The 16,590-nt window shown below is 37.0% G+C and overlaps 1 non-coding gene across 1 annotated transcript; it reads right to left on the bottom strand.

Annotated features, from left to right (window-relative positions):
• Nucleotides 1-1,000: 1,000 nt before the first annotated feature.
• On the bottom strand, nucleotides 1,001-1,134 carry LOC123238471. Its single transcript, XR_006505634.1, has one exon. It is a non-coding gene; the product is annotated as a small nucleolar RNA SNORA70 (small nucleolar RNA).
• Between the last annotated feature and the right edge of the window lie 15,456 nt (nucleotides 1,135-16,590).

Below are 16,590 nucleotides of genomic sequence, written 5' to 3'. Positions count from 1 at the left end.
ATAAGTGACATAGGAGATAGATCCCTGAACTTGGTGTCAAGAACATCTGAGTTTGATATTCATATACTTAATGGCTCTTTAACTATGGGTGAGTCACTTAACCTCTCAACCTCAGTTTCCTAATATGCTAAAATGAATATCTACTTCATAGGGTTGTTATAAGGATCAAATTAGATATGGTTAAATCACTGTTCAGACTTTAAAGTATGTAAATGTCATCTAATATTATAATCATAATCACTACCTATCAAGTAAAATTCAGGCACTAAAAACATTCTATTACCTGGCACCACACTGATTCACTCTGGTAACCGTAAAGCACTTTAAAAATGTGAACCACTAGTATTACAACTCCTGCTTCTTCCACCTTTCTGGCCTTAGTAGTCCCATCTGTGATACAGTACCTTAGCCAAAATTTTTCAACCTTTATGACTTTGTAACCTCTTCTTCCCCCTTACCCTTCTAAATACATTCGTTCTTTCTTTCTTTCTTTCTTTCTTTTTTTTTTAACCAGAAAGCAGTTATCTCTTTATTTATGGCTGCACAAAGGCTGACAGATACAGACGGTGGCCACAGGCCAGCCCTCAGGAATGGAGGGCTCGCCACTTGTCCAAGGGGCCTCGGTTAGGGATGTATTTGACCCCGCAGCCATCGGGAATGAGCCGCTTCTCGGAGATCATATCCTCAAACTGATCGGTATTGAACTTGGTGAAGCCCCATTTCTTGGAGATGTGGATCTTTTGGTGGCCAGGGAACTTGAACTTAGCCCTCCGCAGAGCTTCAATCACATGCTCTTTGTTCTGGACCTTGGTTCAAATGGACACGATGACCTGGCCAATGTGAACACGGGCTACAGTGCCCTGGGGCTTCCCAAAGGCCCCCCACATGCCAGTCTGGAGCCTGGGAAGAGGGAGAGGATTAGCATCCAACCCTAATCCTAGGTGCTTCCTTAGAGCTAGCTAAGCTGCCCAGACAGGAAAGGGTTAGGCTTAGGGTTAGGAAGTGTTTCCGAGGTCCCTTAGAATACCTTGCACAGAAAACAAGGTATGCACACAACCAGGGAATTCATGTCCGCAACCATTGCACACCAGTCCCACACTGAGCCGTAGGGTTGGTCGGCTTAATTGGCTGCGATAAATACATTCTTGAAAGCCTAACTTGAATACCACTTAACTCTGGGGATCCTTCCCTGATCATCAGTAATAACCAACATGTTCCCCTGTGTCTTGTAAGGAATTGAAGAAAAAGGATAGCAAGTGGTTAATTGTGGGAACTGAGTGAACCACACTTACTCCATCTTGTAACTCAATTCTAGAGCTAGCTCAATTCCCTGTCTATTCAATTATGGGTGTAGTCCAAATTCTGTCTTGTGAGAAAAGTGTATTCAGTAAACAGTCAAACACTGTTTGACCCTAGTCCTGGGTAGCTGGAAAACTGAACCACTTCTCCCTGATGTTTAGAAACTCTTAACCAAGACCTAAGGTTATGTTTACCAGAAGCATAGCCATATCCCAAGATATGAGTTTTCTCATAATTGTTCATCTCAAGTAACCTATTATGTCTTATTTGAAAATGATTTGTTTCCATATTCCTTTGATTGTTTACAGATACTTGGGGAGGAGTGGAACATCTTTTTTCCTGACTTCAGGAAATTGCACACATTCATTTTCCCTCTCCCACTTGCAAAGTCCCAAGTCTTTTATCCAATCAGAAATCAGATTACCTATGATATAGTTTCCTTTTAATTAATTGGTCTTATTTGACTATTTTTTTAATGACTAAAAGTCTGTCTTCCCCTGTATTTGAGATCCAACCTTAAACTGAGGAAGGGATTTGGTCTTACTTTGTTGGGCGTTTCACATGTACTGCTTAATCAATAAATTGATATGTTCGGAAGTACAAAGCTTTGTGTTCTTAGTTATTTCATCTTTTATTTCTTATAATTTTGCATATCTCTATGGTACTAATCACATTTAGAAGAATTAGGAGTCCCATATTCCAGAAACATCTCTGTAGTTATAGAACCACATAATCTCAGAACTGAAAGAGCTCTCTAAGACTTTCTTGTCCAACCTGGATAAAATCCTCCATTCAACATTCCTGAAAAATGAATGTCTAGCTTTTGTTTAAAGACCTCAATTGAGGAGAAACTTACTACATATTGAAATAGTCTATTATACTTTTGGGTAGTTCTAGTTGTTAGACAATTTTTCCTTTCATCTAGTTGATTTTTGTCTCTCTAGTACTGAGGCTGGTGCCTAATAAGTACTTAATAAATGTTTTGTGATCACTAGAATTGTAATATTACAAAAGAGGCAAATGTAGTATATTATACTGAAAAGGGCATAGGCTCTATCATCATAGGATTTAAGATTAAATCACAACACTAGTTGAATTAATTTCAAAACTTAACATATATGTACCAAATGGTATAACATCTAAATGCTTGAAGGAAAATAAAAATAAATTACAAGCAAAACCAAACAATAACATTTATAGTTGTGGGCCTCAGTGTACCCTTTTCAGCCCTAGTTAAATCAAAGAAAAAATAAACAAGAAATAAGTGAAGGAATTGAATTGAACTTTAGAAACCCAGATATAATAGACCTCTGGCAATAACTGACTGAAAATAGAAAGGAGCTTTCATATTTCTCAGCTGTGTATTACATCTTTACAAAAATTGATTATATCTTAGGACATAAAGACCTCATAAATGTCCAAAAAAGCAGAAATATTATCCACATCTTTTACTGACAACTATGCAATAAAATTATATTAAATAAAGAATGGCTGCAAAAAAGTATTAAAAAATCAACTGAAGACTAAACTGAATTCTAAAGAATTGGTACATCAAAGAACAAATCAAAGAAATGATAGATAATTTGACTAAAGATAATGGTAATAATGAGACAACATACAGAAATTTTGGGGATGCAGTAGTGGGGGAAAGGATCTCATAGATGAGCACCAAAATCCCTTCAGCTCTGTGACCCTACTTCTTATTCTCACTCTAGCAAAAAAAATGGCCCTAATCTGACACTGGGTTTAATTTTAAGGGCAAAGGTGGAAGAAGATCAAGAAAATAATGGAGGAAGTCTGCTCATCACCATTAGCCAAATAAAGATAAACAAAATAGAAAACTCCACAGAAAACAATTATTTCCAAATATATTATTGTTGCAAGTTTCCAGGTGCTAGTGGCTGCTCTCTTATTCTCTTTATTTCCTTTCCTCATGTACTACCTATGAATCTCAGGCCTGAAAGCATGGTGGATGACCTCATATAAAGGCCTATTATACACGTTTAGAGTTTATTCAGTTTTTTAGTTACCTCTCATATTTGTTCCATTGTAACATCTTAAAATGGAAACTTGTACTGAATAGAAGACAATACTATTAAAAAATTATACTTTTAAATACAGGGAGGCCTCCTTAAATCACAAAAGGAAGCAAATTAGGGAAGGACATTTTCAAGTAATCTAGCAAACTCCAATTTCAATTGTTTTAGTGTGAACATCCCTCAAATAAGCTAGATTCTTTTGAATGTCAAGGTTTTCTTATAGCACATTGTGGGGATGATACAACTAAAGCTTCATTTGACTTTTATTTGGACAACAATAGCAAGTGGAGATTGCTCCAATTATATATTCAAGAACATTCCCACAGATGTAAAAGAAAGAATTCAATATCAGAGTGATGATGATGATAATGATTATTTTTGTCCATCATGCTCTAAAAGAGTGTATTAACTTTACTTAGAAATATATAACAAATGGTCTTCAAATTCACTTGATTTTCAGGGAGAATGAGCAATTACCTGGCTATATGATACACTGCATATAACACTGAATTTGGAGTTTAAGGATCTGAATTTAAGTCCTAGTTCAGGTCCTAATTCAGCTATTCTGCTAACTATGTAAACTTCAATAAATAATTCACCAACTCTAAGCCTCAGCTTCCTCATCTATAAAACAGGAATAAAATTGTTGCATGAGCTCACAGGAAAATTTCAGCCTGATTCAACAAGCATTTATTAAGCACCCATTATGTATAATAGCACAGTGAAAGAAACTTTAAATTAGTTTAAAAAAGTGAAATTCTTCTCCTCTTCCTTCTCCTTTGTATAGTTAAGATCTTTACTTTATCAATAGAATTGGGGGCAGCAGTGTATGTTACAAAATAAACATAGCTGTGTGACTCTGGGCAAGTCGCTTAACCCCAATTGCCTAGCTCTTGCCACTATTATGCATTGGAAACAATACACAGCATTGATTCTAAGATAGAAGGTGAGGTTTTTGCTTGTTTGTTTGTTTTGTTTGTTTTTTAAGACAAAGCAACTATAATTGGTGGCACACACTAGGCTCTTTGGGCATATACAGACTAGATTCAAATTTGGTTTGACATTAAAAGATCACTCTCTGGCTTGTTTTGCCCTCACATAGAATTTTTACTTTTCATAAACTCCTAAATATGGCTTCTACTAGGTCTACACAGATGTGGACAAAAAGATAAAGCAGATCCTGTACAAAAATTAAAATAACAAATACATTTATTAGTTTCTGGAAAACTTTTATTTTTCCAGATAAGGACAGATAGGAAGGGAGAACTGAGGTCATGAGAGGTGTGGGATAGTCAGGATAAGGATTTCCTGTCCATTCATAGGTATCACTTCCTTTATCCCAATTAAGCAGGGACAGCAGTAACAGCTGAAGAGAACCTAGAGTTCTCTAGTGTGGAGCTGCTCTTAAGTGGTAGTAAAGGTGATAACAGCAGTGCTATCTCAGCCTTACTCCCAATTTAAAATGGAAGAGATCCTTCTGGGATGCCCATCAGAGAAGCTCAAGGAATTATATTCTGGTAACCTTTCTCCTTTAAAGATATTTGAAAATACTAATAGGACGTCTGAAATGAGTAAATACAGCAATGGAGAAAAGAACAGTTGGGCAGCCGGTTGGCTCAGTAGGTTGAGAGCCAGGTCTAGAGATGGAAGGTCCTGGATTCAAGTCTAGCCTCAAATACTTCCTAGCTTTGTGACCCTGGGTAAGTCACCTAACCCTCATTGCTGAGCCCTTAACACTCTTCTGCCTTCAAACCTCTACCCAGTGTTGATTTTAAGATGGAAGGTAAGGATTTTAAAGGAAAAAGGTCAGATGAGAGTCTAAGGAAGTTAGTAAGTAGAAAATATTTTGGAGAAAAAAAAACACTCAGGCTAGATCTGGAATTTGTTGAGTAGTTTTGAGAACTTAGCCCTAAATGAATTTATTTTAACTATCCAAAGTGTTTGTTTACTCTCAGAGTTAGAAACATGAGGGTCATGAAAAAGAAAGGATCTTTTTACAGAGTTTTGGAAGGGTTTTTTCTCTTCCTTGCTACTATCTCACTATTTTGCCATTGAATTGGAGATTACATTTATACTGAGAATAAATTTGTTGCTTTGATATATGTTTTTATGGCAAAATGTGTTGACATTTGCATTTTGTAACAGGTCTTTCAATATTAAATTAAACATTGGAATAGTTTCATTTGGTAAGTAACATCTGTGTGTTCATAGACGACTGATGAACATATAAAACCTTCGGATAGGATGGGTATTTTTCTACCAATGGAAAAAAAGTTAAACAATCTCATCATTAGCTTATATCATAAGGTGCCAGGCAAATTCATTGGTAGGCAAATTAGGCCACTGGCCACTAATCAAAACTTTGGTGTAACTAACTAATGTCCATAGCTGGAACTATAAAAACCCCATCCTAGGTCCCTGTCTTCAGATCTATTCCTGTGCTCTCCTAAGACTCAGGCAAGCCTATGATCACTGGAGGGTAATGTTAATTAACTGACAAAGACTTGTTGACTCACTAAAATGCAAAACAATGGAAGATCTAGAATTATCCTCTTAAAATTCTAAAGGTCCGATTTTGGAAGCTCTAAAAGGATTCAAATCAAGTCAACAAACATTTATTAAGCACTTTCTATGGGCCAAACATTGAGCTGACTACTGTGGCTGCAGATGGATCAAAAAGGATGAGGACCTGGGGAAGCTGGGTGGCTCAGTGGATTGAGAGCCAGGTCTAGAGATGGGAGGTCCTAGGTTCAAATCTGGCCTCAGACACTTCCTAGTTATGTGACCCTGGGCAAGTCACTCAACCCCCATTGCCTAGCCTTTACCACTCTTCTGCCTTGGAACCAATACATAGTATTGATTCCAAGAGGGAAGGTAATAAAAAGGACGAGGACTGAGAAAAGGTCATTAAATTTGGCACTTAAGTGATCAGTGGGAACATTGGAGAGAGATTTCCTCTTCAGTGATGAAGTTGGAGGCCAGACTGCAGATAATTAAGAAGGGATTGAGAGAAAAAGAAATAAAAGTCACCAATTTTAAGTGGTTTTCTTGAAGACTTTATCCAAGAAAAGGAGGAAGGAAATGGGATGACAGTTAACAGGAATGAAAGGATTAAGTGAGGTTTTTTTAAGGATGAGGAAGACATAGATAAGTTTGAAGATAGTGAGGAAGAAACAAGAGGGAGAAATCAAAGATTAGTGAGAGAGAAGGATGATAGATGACATGCTAGAAATGACAGAATGTATTAGAATCACAACTACTTTAGAGGAACTTGCAATGGTGAGGTAAAGGGTCACCTTTTCATGAGTAAGGGATGAAGAAGAAAGTATTGGGAAAAGGGAGCTGAGTGGTGTGAGATGAGGAAGAGAAAAGAATAAGCTCTCGGCAAATAGATAGGATTCAGGAGGTATAAAAGAATTGACTTTTGCTAGGACCTAGATGAGATTACATAACATAAATTATTTCCTCCAACTTCCTTCAGCAACATGAATACAGTAGCGAATGTTACAGTAATCCAACATGAGGACTTGAACAACCATAAACAAAGCAATAGCTGGCTACTGACTCATAATCCTGAAAGGTCTCATTCTGGACCCTACAATGAGAGAAAATATCCTGCCTGTCCTCCACCTGTAAAAAGAGTTAAGATCCCTGGAAGGACATCATTAGAGATCTAAAAACATTCCTAGAAATCTTGGCAGTGAAAGAGACCTTCTCATTATAGAGATAACAAATAACCAATCTTAAGAAAGTGAAGTCATATTTACCAGGCACATGAAGCTGCCAAGGGAAGGCACTTGCAGGTATACTAAGCTCCTTTTAGGGGGATTATAAAGGCAGGGGTTTAATAAACTTTTGAAAAATGTGTTTTATGTTTTTAAAGCATCACTCCCAGAGAGCTAATATTTCTGACAGTATTTAGAAACATCAAAGTTGTCACTTTGTCCTCACATGAAAATCAAGGCTATCTCTAGGAAAGAGAATCTGGACACAAATTGGTGGTTTTAGATTTATAAAAGTCATAGACTCATGTTGGTGAACCTATGGCATGTAGATCAGAGTGTGCCAGAGTGGGGGCTACTCACTTTCCTCTTTCCACATGTGCTTAAGGATATCTCTCACATCACCTCCTCGTCTGCCCAGCAACCCAATGGGAGCCCTTCTTCCCTCTCGTGTCTGGGGTAAGGTGTAGGGCTGACCAGATTTCTAAAAGGTTCACCATCACTGTCATAGATCATCAACGCTAAGAGGATCCTCTAGATCATCACTGGAATTGAAGGTCTTGTCCAAGGTTCATGGAGGCAGAGAGAGAAGAGGTGATTCATTTTCCTATGACTGGGATCAAAGATTATCTTTGCCAATAGAAATAATTTTATAGAGTGATACAATGCAAGTATGAATCCAATTGCTATTTCCATGGGTTCCCATAGACTTCTTATGATCAAAGAGAAGCATTTAAATATAGAATCACAGACTATTAGAATTAGAAGAGAACATCTAATGTAACCTCCTTATGACAGATAGGGAAACAAGGTCAAGGTTCACTGATATCCCTGAATTCACACTAATTAAATAGCAGAGGTATGATTTTAACTGTGGCTTCTTTTAACTCTAAACCCAATGCTGTCTTCACTGTAAAAATAAGCCTCAGCAAACACCAGATTTTAGAATCATCCATTAAATATTTTTCAGCAAAAAGTAAATATTTAATAAATGCTTAATCATTCATTAATTCCTACTCACCCACTGGCCACTTAATTGTACTTGGAGAATGAGGGGGAGTTATAATGTTGGAGATGGATTCTTATAACCAAATAAGACAAAACTGTTATAGGCGATTTTTGTGATTTGATCATCTTTGCTATTGAAGAATAATTAAAATACTAATGGTATATTAGTAAGGCACTGTGGAAAGAACATTACACTTGAAGTTAGGAGGAGTAAAGTGGCACAAGTCACTTAATCTCTCTGAACTATAATTTGCTATCATTGTTGTTATTGTTTAGTTGTTTCAGTCATGTCCAGTTTGGGATTTTCTTGGCAAAGATACTGGAGTGATGGTTTATCATTTCCTTCTCCAATTCATTTTACAGATGAGGAAACTGAGGCAAACAGTATTAAATGACTTGCCAAGGTTAAAACAGCTAATATTAGGGGCTGGGTTTGAGTTCAAGTCTTCCTGATTTCAGGCCCGCTTTACTCACTGAACCCTTTCACTGCCAGAACTATAATTTACTCATCTATAAAATAGGAATAATACATGCATAATCCCAAGCAATTGCAGCTGCTTTGGGAATGTAGTAGGATATTTCACAGAAATGGCGGACTGGTCTGATGTTAAAAGTGATAGGTTTTGGTTATAGCTCTACATTAACTCTTAAAAATGAGAGTATATAGATCAAAATGAGCCACCTAACCATATACAGGAGAAATCATGGATAACCAAGGATACAACAATCAAGGATGTATCTAGGGAGGTTATCACTTAAATTACAGGCTCAAAGATCTGAAGTTGAGCAAAGCAGTCCTAGGAGAAACAATCCCTTGGGTTGTATCTCAGTCCCAAACTACTGTGGGATTGTGACTAGCTCTTGTAATTCCTTCTAATCTGGTACAGGCATACATGGGTCCTTAGTACTTCACATATCAGGACAGTCCTTTGATATCAGTGTGAACTTAAACATGTGCTAATGGCTTCCTACCTCTGATTTTACTGGCAGGGAAAAAGTTGGTGTAAGGAAATATGTTGAATTTGGAGTAAGGGGACCTGAGTTCTTAATCCTGACTCAGACTTACTGCGTGAGCTTGGACAACTTTAATTAACCTCTCCAAACCCCATTGTTTTTATCTTTCCATTGAAGGGTTTGGCATAATTTTTAAGAGCTCTTCTAAATCTAGGAACAGCTAGGTGACTCAGTGGATAGAAAGCCAGTCCTAGAGATGGGAGGTCTTGGGTTTAAATCTAGCCTAAGAAACTTCCTAACTGCATGACCCTGGCCAAGTCACTTAATCCCAATTTCCTAGTCCTTGCTGTTCTTCTGTCTTAAATTTGATATTAAAATTCAGAATAGGTAAATGACTTTAATAAAAAGAAGGAAACTATAAGTAAATTAGATGAACATAGAATAGTTTACCTGTCAGATCTAAGGGAAAGGGAAGATTTTAAGACCAAGCAAGAGAGAGAGAATATTACAAGATATAAAATGAATAATTTTGATTATATTAAATTAAAAAGGTTTTGTACAAACAAAACCAAATACAACCAAAATTAGAAGGGAAGCAACAAATTGGGAAAAAATCTTAATAACAAAAACCTCTGACAAAGGTCTAATTACTCAAATTTGTAAGTAGCTAGATCAATTGTACAAAACATCAAGCCATTCCCCAACTGATAAATGGTTAAAGAACATGAATGGGCAATTTTCAGATAAAGAAATCAAAACTATCAATAAGCACATGAAAAGTATTATAAATATCTTATAATCAGAGAAATGCAAATCAAAACAACTCTGAGGTACCACTTCACACCTAACAGACTGACTAATATGATAACAAAGGAAAGTAATAAATGTTGGAGGGTTTGTTTGACAAAATGGGGACATTAACACACTGTTGGTGGAGTTGTGAATTGATCCAACCATTCTGAAAGGCAATTTGGAACTATGCCCAAAGAGCTCTAAAAGACTGCCTGCCTTTATAAGCATGTATTATGATATTCCATTTCTATGGTTCCCCATCTCTGCAAAGAGGAGCAGGAGCTACATTTTCTCAATTCTTCCTTGACCATACCTTTCCTTTTTATGTAATTGCTAAGAGGTGACAGCTCTCCAAATGCTCAGATTTCTCCTTGGTTTGGGGCATGCTTTGCTTTGTCTTGAAGAATGACTTTTCCAGTGTGAAGAATTGATTGAGAATACAACTCTAGTTCCCAGTCTGCTTCCAGGCTTCTGACCTACAGTGCTATATAACACACAGCTATGCTGTATTCGTCTTTGGGATTTAATTTACAGCCTGAGAATAAAGGGCATTAAAAGACTGCCTGCCCTTTGATCTAGCCATACCACTGCTGGGTTTATATCCCAAAGAGATAATAAGGAGAAAGACTTGTACAAAAATATTTATAGCTTTGCTCTTTGTGGTGGCAAAAAATTGGAAAATGAGGGGATGCCCTTCTATTGGGGAATGGCTGAACAAATTGTGATATCTGTTGGTGATGGACTACTATTGTGTTCAAAGGAATAATGAATTGGATGAATTCCATGTGAACTGGAAAGACCTCCAGGAATTGATGCAGAGTAAAAGGAGCAGAACCAGGAGAACATTGTACACAGAGACTGATACATTATGGCACAATAGAATGTAATGGATTTCTCTACAAGCAGCAATGCAATGACCCAGGACAATTCTGGGGGACTTATGAGAAAGAACGCTATCCACATCCAGAGAAAGAACTGTGGGAGCAGAAATATAGAAGAAAAACAACTGCTTAATCACATAGTTCAATGGGGATAGGATTGGGGATGTAGTCACTAAACGATCACTCTAGTGCAAATACTAATAATATGGAAATAGGTCTTGTACAATTACACATGTAAAACCCAGTGGAAATATGTGTCAGCTACAGGTGGGGTAGGGGAGAGAAAGAACATGAATCATGTAACCACGGAAATTTTTTCTAAAAATAAAAAAAATTAAAAATAAGAGTATTGTTGTGAGGGTAGTCCTTTTTAAATCCTTTACCTCTGTATAATTGTGATGATCATCATTATCCTTACTATGACAATCTCAGCTCCCAGGAGATTTAAAATAAAAGATGAAATAAATGGTATTCTTATATAAGATGTTTTATCATAGTCTAAACTTGGGTGCTTGTCTGAGTTTCTGGTCTATATTCTCCTCCTCCCATGGTGAATTTCTAAGTGCGTTTCCACCCTGCCAAACAAATAATTGAAAACTTTAGCATCCCATTCCCTAGTTAGTTGTTGTTTATGATGCATAACAGCAGGATAGGCTGGTTTTTCTCCTGGCTTTGGTTTATTATGTTGCTGTCATCTTGATCCTGACTCAAACTCACATAGCCATTAACTTTCTCTCCTGTTCAGCTCTTATGGAAGAAAGTTATTAATCACCATTCCTCTCATTTTAACTTTTCTGAAATGCTTTCATACTCATTCTTTCATTAGAGCATGTCACTAGCCTTGTGAAACAGGGATTAATACCCCTTTATCAAATCAAAATAAAGCTAAGGTTCAAATAGGTAAGTACCTTGTCTAGTAGTATCTGATTAGTTAAAAAGCAAAAAAGACAAGTATTTAAGCCTTTTGATGCCCAAGGTAGGACTCTTTTCTATATACTTCTGTTCATCATCAAACATTAAAAATATTTGTCATGAACATTTAGCCCTGACCAGAAACTGGACCTTAATCCTGGCCACAGACAGAGAGCTCAGTTTAGCTCTGGACTGAACTATGGCTGGAGGCTGAACAATGAATAAACTCTAGACCTCTGACCTCAGTCCCACACTAACCATCATTCTCTATAGCCATTTTGTAATCATGTTGACTACAGGTAGCTTGAATGGAAAAATGTGAATACATTTTTCATAAACGTATAAGTTTTTATAAACCTAGATTTAGAGGGGAACTTAAAATCAATCAGGTCAAACCATGCCATTTTAGAGTTGAGGCAACTGAGGTTTGGTGAAGTGAAATGACCTGACTACAGTCCTATAGGCAGTAAGTGATAGGAGTATGATTTGAACCAGAGCCAGTGCACTCTCTACGGTACCACACTGTACATAAAAACCAGGTGAGTTATCATCAAATATTCACTGAGACTTCCTCAGGTACTCAGCTCTTGGGTTAGAAGAAAGGAGAAAAAACAGTTTCTGCCTCTTAGAAGCTTATAACCTATAAAATGAAACATACCCCCACTGCAACACACACACACACACACACACACACACACACACACACACACACACACACTCTCAGCCACCCCTGTGATCACCAGCTCTGTTTCCAGTCTCACAAGCTGAACAGCTCCCACATACCCAATTGCTAACTGTGATTCAGTATCCAGTTCAAAGTGCCCCACAGTCTTATAAGAAGATCCATAGCTATAAAGATTATCTTCATTTCCTTTAATCCCCATGAATAAGCCAAAATGAGTGAGGGGAAGGCTTTTCATTCCTTGAGGATATTTCTTTAGGTTGTAGGATTTAACACATTTCAGTACCATGTGTGCCAGAAACCATGATAAGAGACTTGAAAGGGGCAGAGTGGTCAATTCAGAACAGAATATATTGTGCAGGGAAGGGGAACCCATTGAATAATATTCACATCTATCTTCAAAAAGTGTGGAATGATTCCATTTGTAAAACCAATCAGACTTCAAATATTGAAAACAAAGCCAGTTGGAATAATTTCTTCTTATAGTCCTATCCTGGACTGAAATGAAATGAAGGAAAGCAAAGCAGTTCTTTACGTGCCAGATAAAACATTACTTTGTGAAAGTAGTTTCATTTTTCAAAGTCCAAGAGCCTCCCATGTTCATGTTTGAATTATTCTCAGGCTGTAAATTAAATCCCAAAGACGAATACAGCATAGCTGTGTGTTATATAGCACTGTAGGTCAGAAGCCTGGAAGCAGACTGGGAACTAGGGTTGTATTCTCAATCAATTCTTCACACTGGAAAAGTCATTCTTCAAGACAAAGCAAAGCATGCCCCAAACCAAGGAGAAATCTGAGCATTTGGAGAGCTGTCACCTCTTAGCAATTACATAAAAAGGAAAGGTATGGTCAAGGAAGAATTGAGAAAATGTAGCTCCTGCTCCTCTTTGCAGAGATGGGGAACCATAGAAATGGAATATCATAACACATACTGTCAGACAAGTTTGATACACTTTTCCATCTTTCCTTTTAGGTGCTTTTTTATCTTTATTTTTGTTAGGTAAGATAGTTCTCTGGATAAATAAGAAGGGAATGATATATTTGGGAATGAAGGTGATATAAAAAGTAAAAGATATCAATATGAATTTTCTGGACCAACTTTATGATTTCACTGTTATAGGGAACTCAGGTAAGGACACCTCTTTTACCAATGTAGATTTTTTTTCTCTGCTGCTTATAGTATTAGGTGCCTGCAAAATTGAAAAGCTAATTGACTTGGCAAAGCTTACTCAGCTAGGATGTGTCAGAAGTGGGACTTGGACCCAGTTCTCCCCAGTTCCAAATCTGGTTCTCTGTTAGGGACCAAGACTTTAAGATAAAATAGTCACTCTTCTAAGAATAGATATCATTCACTCTTCTAAGATAAGATATTGATCATAGGCCCAGCCATGCTTGGAGACAGTAAGACGCCACAGGAGATTTTCTATGCTCCCTTTCCGCGTTCCTTTCCCCTTAGTATCTGCCGACCCCCTTCTGCCCTCAACCTATATATTCTTGTCATAGATCTGCAATAAACGAGCCTTGCATCCATCCAAACGACTCTGTGTCTTGCGCGCGAGGTCTCCCCTCATCTCCCCCTATTGGTTCTTAGGTTGCCGTTTCCCCGGACCCCTCGGTTGTGTCCGGCTGGACCCGGACAGTTCTCTATCCAATTTTTTTCAAAACCAGACCTATAATTGTATTGGTATGAGGAGTTGCCAATGATTAATCTCTTTCTACTAATACTGATAAGCACATACCTGGCAACTTATAGAGAGTCACTTGAATCACAGAAAGATGATTTGCCCAGGATTTTATGGTGTTTATGTCATAGATAGATTTTTGTATTCAGGTTTTCCTGGTTATGAATCCAACTTTCTATACTGTTATACATCACATTACTCTCCCCATAAAACATAAATATCTTATTTTTCAAAACTTTCATTTTTGAGCTGTACATATTTTAAGATAGATGCAATCTTAATTTTTTTAAAGGAAAAGATAGTGAAATAGATATTTTCTCTGATCCTCATAATTTCTCAAAACCTCCCCAAAATAGCAACTTCAGCTATTTCCATGATTTTATAAAATCCAGATTCCAAAAGAAAGTAAAAGAAAAAAAAAGATAGTCCTAGGAACTGATGATCCTTGACCCTGAACTCACAGAGCCCATTCTTGTAACATCCACACAACTGGCATTAGGTTACACTAGCAAATCCAAGGATAATTCTACAAACTTTTATCAAAATCCACCCTTTTACACTGTTTCACCCTCCCTCTTTCTAGTGCCATAAAGATCCCAAATCCAGGCTACAGAAGTTTGCTCAGGCCTTGACAACCAGCTTGGTCACAGCCCTTCAGGATCAAGAACCAATTGGGGGCTCCATACTATAAGTACTAGCACTGCAAAGCTCTGAACTCTAGTTGCTGAGGAAAGCAGGCTCTGAACTACTTATGCCAGTTTAGAGAATTAAGGAATAGAGAGAATAGAATACATCACTAGGAAGGATACTTTTCATGAAGAGAATATTGTAACACTCTACTAAACCAAAAGGAAACATCATAGTATCCACGAAGGCCATTTCTGACCATCTGAAAGTCAATTGGGGCAGAGACCGAGGCTGGTGAACTGTGAATTACCCATTATGGAAGGAAACTGAGATGCTTTAACATTCAGTTCCCAAGTAAACTACAAAGGGGAGTGAGTGAGAAAAGGAGTGATAAGGAAAATAAATGGAAGCCTGAAAGTACCAAAGATTTCAAGAAGAAGAAATCTCAAAAATCTTGAATAGAAACACATAAATCAAAGGGAAAAATATAAATATCAGAAGAAAAATGATGCAGATATAGTAAGTGAGTTCAAATCTTTTTGAATTAATAGAACAAAAGAAGGAAAATGACTTGAAAAGGTAGAGGACCTTGTGCAAGTTGAGGAGAATTTGGATGTTATTTCTGAAATGCTGTTCCTGAATAATTTAAATGAGAAATGAAAATCATGAGACCAAAATTTACTTTCTGCACAGAAAAAATGATGAGCAAAATAGAAAAGGTTTAATCTTCAATGGCAGTCTTCACCAAAATAAAAAAAGAGAAAGAGAGAACCATAGTTTGGGAATGTAACCTAGAAGAAGAGAAGCAAAAAATAAAAACATGAAATGGAAATATTCTCATTATGCAAGCAAAAATACCAATCTCAAAGAGAGGATTAGAAGGGACAATCCAAGGATCATAGAAGAACATGCCAGGACAAAAAAATCTTAAAACCATAATGAAGGAAAATAATAGAAGAAAACTGCCTAGAACTTGTGAACATAGAAAATGAAATTCCAGTTGAAATAATTGACCAATTACCTCTGTAAAAAAAATAAGAAGACTGCAAACAAGAAGACCTAATGTATTTATTTTCAACAGTTTAATTCAGAAACAAGAAGTTGTGCAGGCCATCAAGAGAAAGACCATCAAATTAAAAGGAAAGGACATTTAAATACTGACTATTCCATTTCCACCAGAAAAAATAATATAATGGAATAATTTATTTATTTTTAGTGAATTTTATTTTATTGGAATAATGTGTTGAGAAGAAAAAACTCTTATGATACCACCCTGGGTATCACATCCTGAAAATCTGAGCTTAATCATGTAGGTCAAAGATGAGCATTCAATAATTAAGAATATTGAACATTTTTAGAAATGTAACCAGAACTGAAGATATTGTTTTCTTCTTAAACAATTTAAACAATAGAATTGAAAGAAAAGTGAATAAATTGAGGTAGCAACATCAACAGAGTGATAACAGAAAGATCAGTAAGAAATTACTTTCTAAAGGTTCATAAGGAGCCAGACATAAAGGTAGAAATCTGTGAGAGATAGCATTAAAGAGGCAGATATGGGACATTATAAATAGAACCTGGTGACACTTTACCTATAGGTGAATGCTTTTTTGTGGGACATTACAATGTAGGAGGATACATAAAAGTGGGAAGCAGGATGTTGGTGTAAAATCAAGAGCTAGCAGAAGGAGGTTAGAAGTGAAGGTGACTGCCATGGTCTCATAAAGAGAATAACCTGGGGCAGTTAGTTTTCTCAGCAGATAGAAAACTAGGTCTAGAGATGGGAAGTCCTGGGTTCCTAAGAAGTCAGACACTTCTTAGCTGTGAGACCTGGGAAAATCCCCAAATCCTAATCACCTAGCCCTTACCAGTCTTCAGCCTTGGAACCAATTGATTCAAGGATAGAAGGAAGGTAAGGAGTTTCCTCTCTCTCTCTCTCTCTCTCTCTCTCTCTCTCTCTCTCTCTCTCTCTCTCTCTCTCTCTCTCTCTCT

This window comes from Gracilinanus agilis, chromosome 2, assembly GCF_016433145.1.
Source record: "Gracilinanus agilis isolate LMUSP501 chromosome 2, AgileGrace, whole genome shotgun sequence".
In the NCBI taxonomy this organism is placed as follows: Eukaryota; Metazoa; Chordata; class Mammalia; order Didelphimorphia; family Didelphidae; genus Gracilinanus; species Gracilinanus agilis.
The sequence above is the reverse complement of the archived record's forward strand: the minus strand, read 5'-3'. Positions and strand labels throughout refer to the sequence as shown.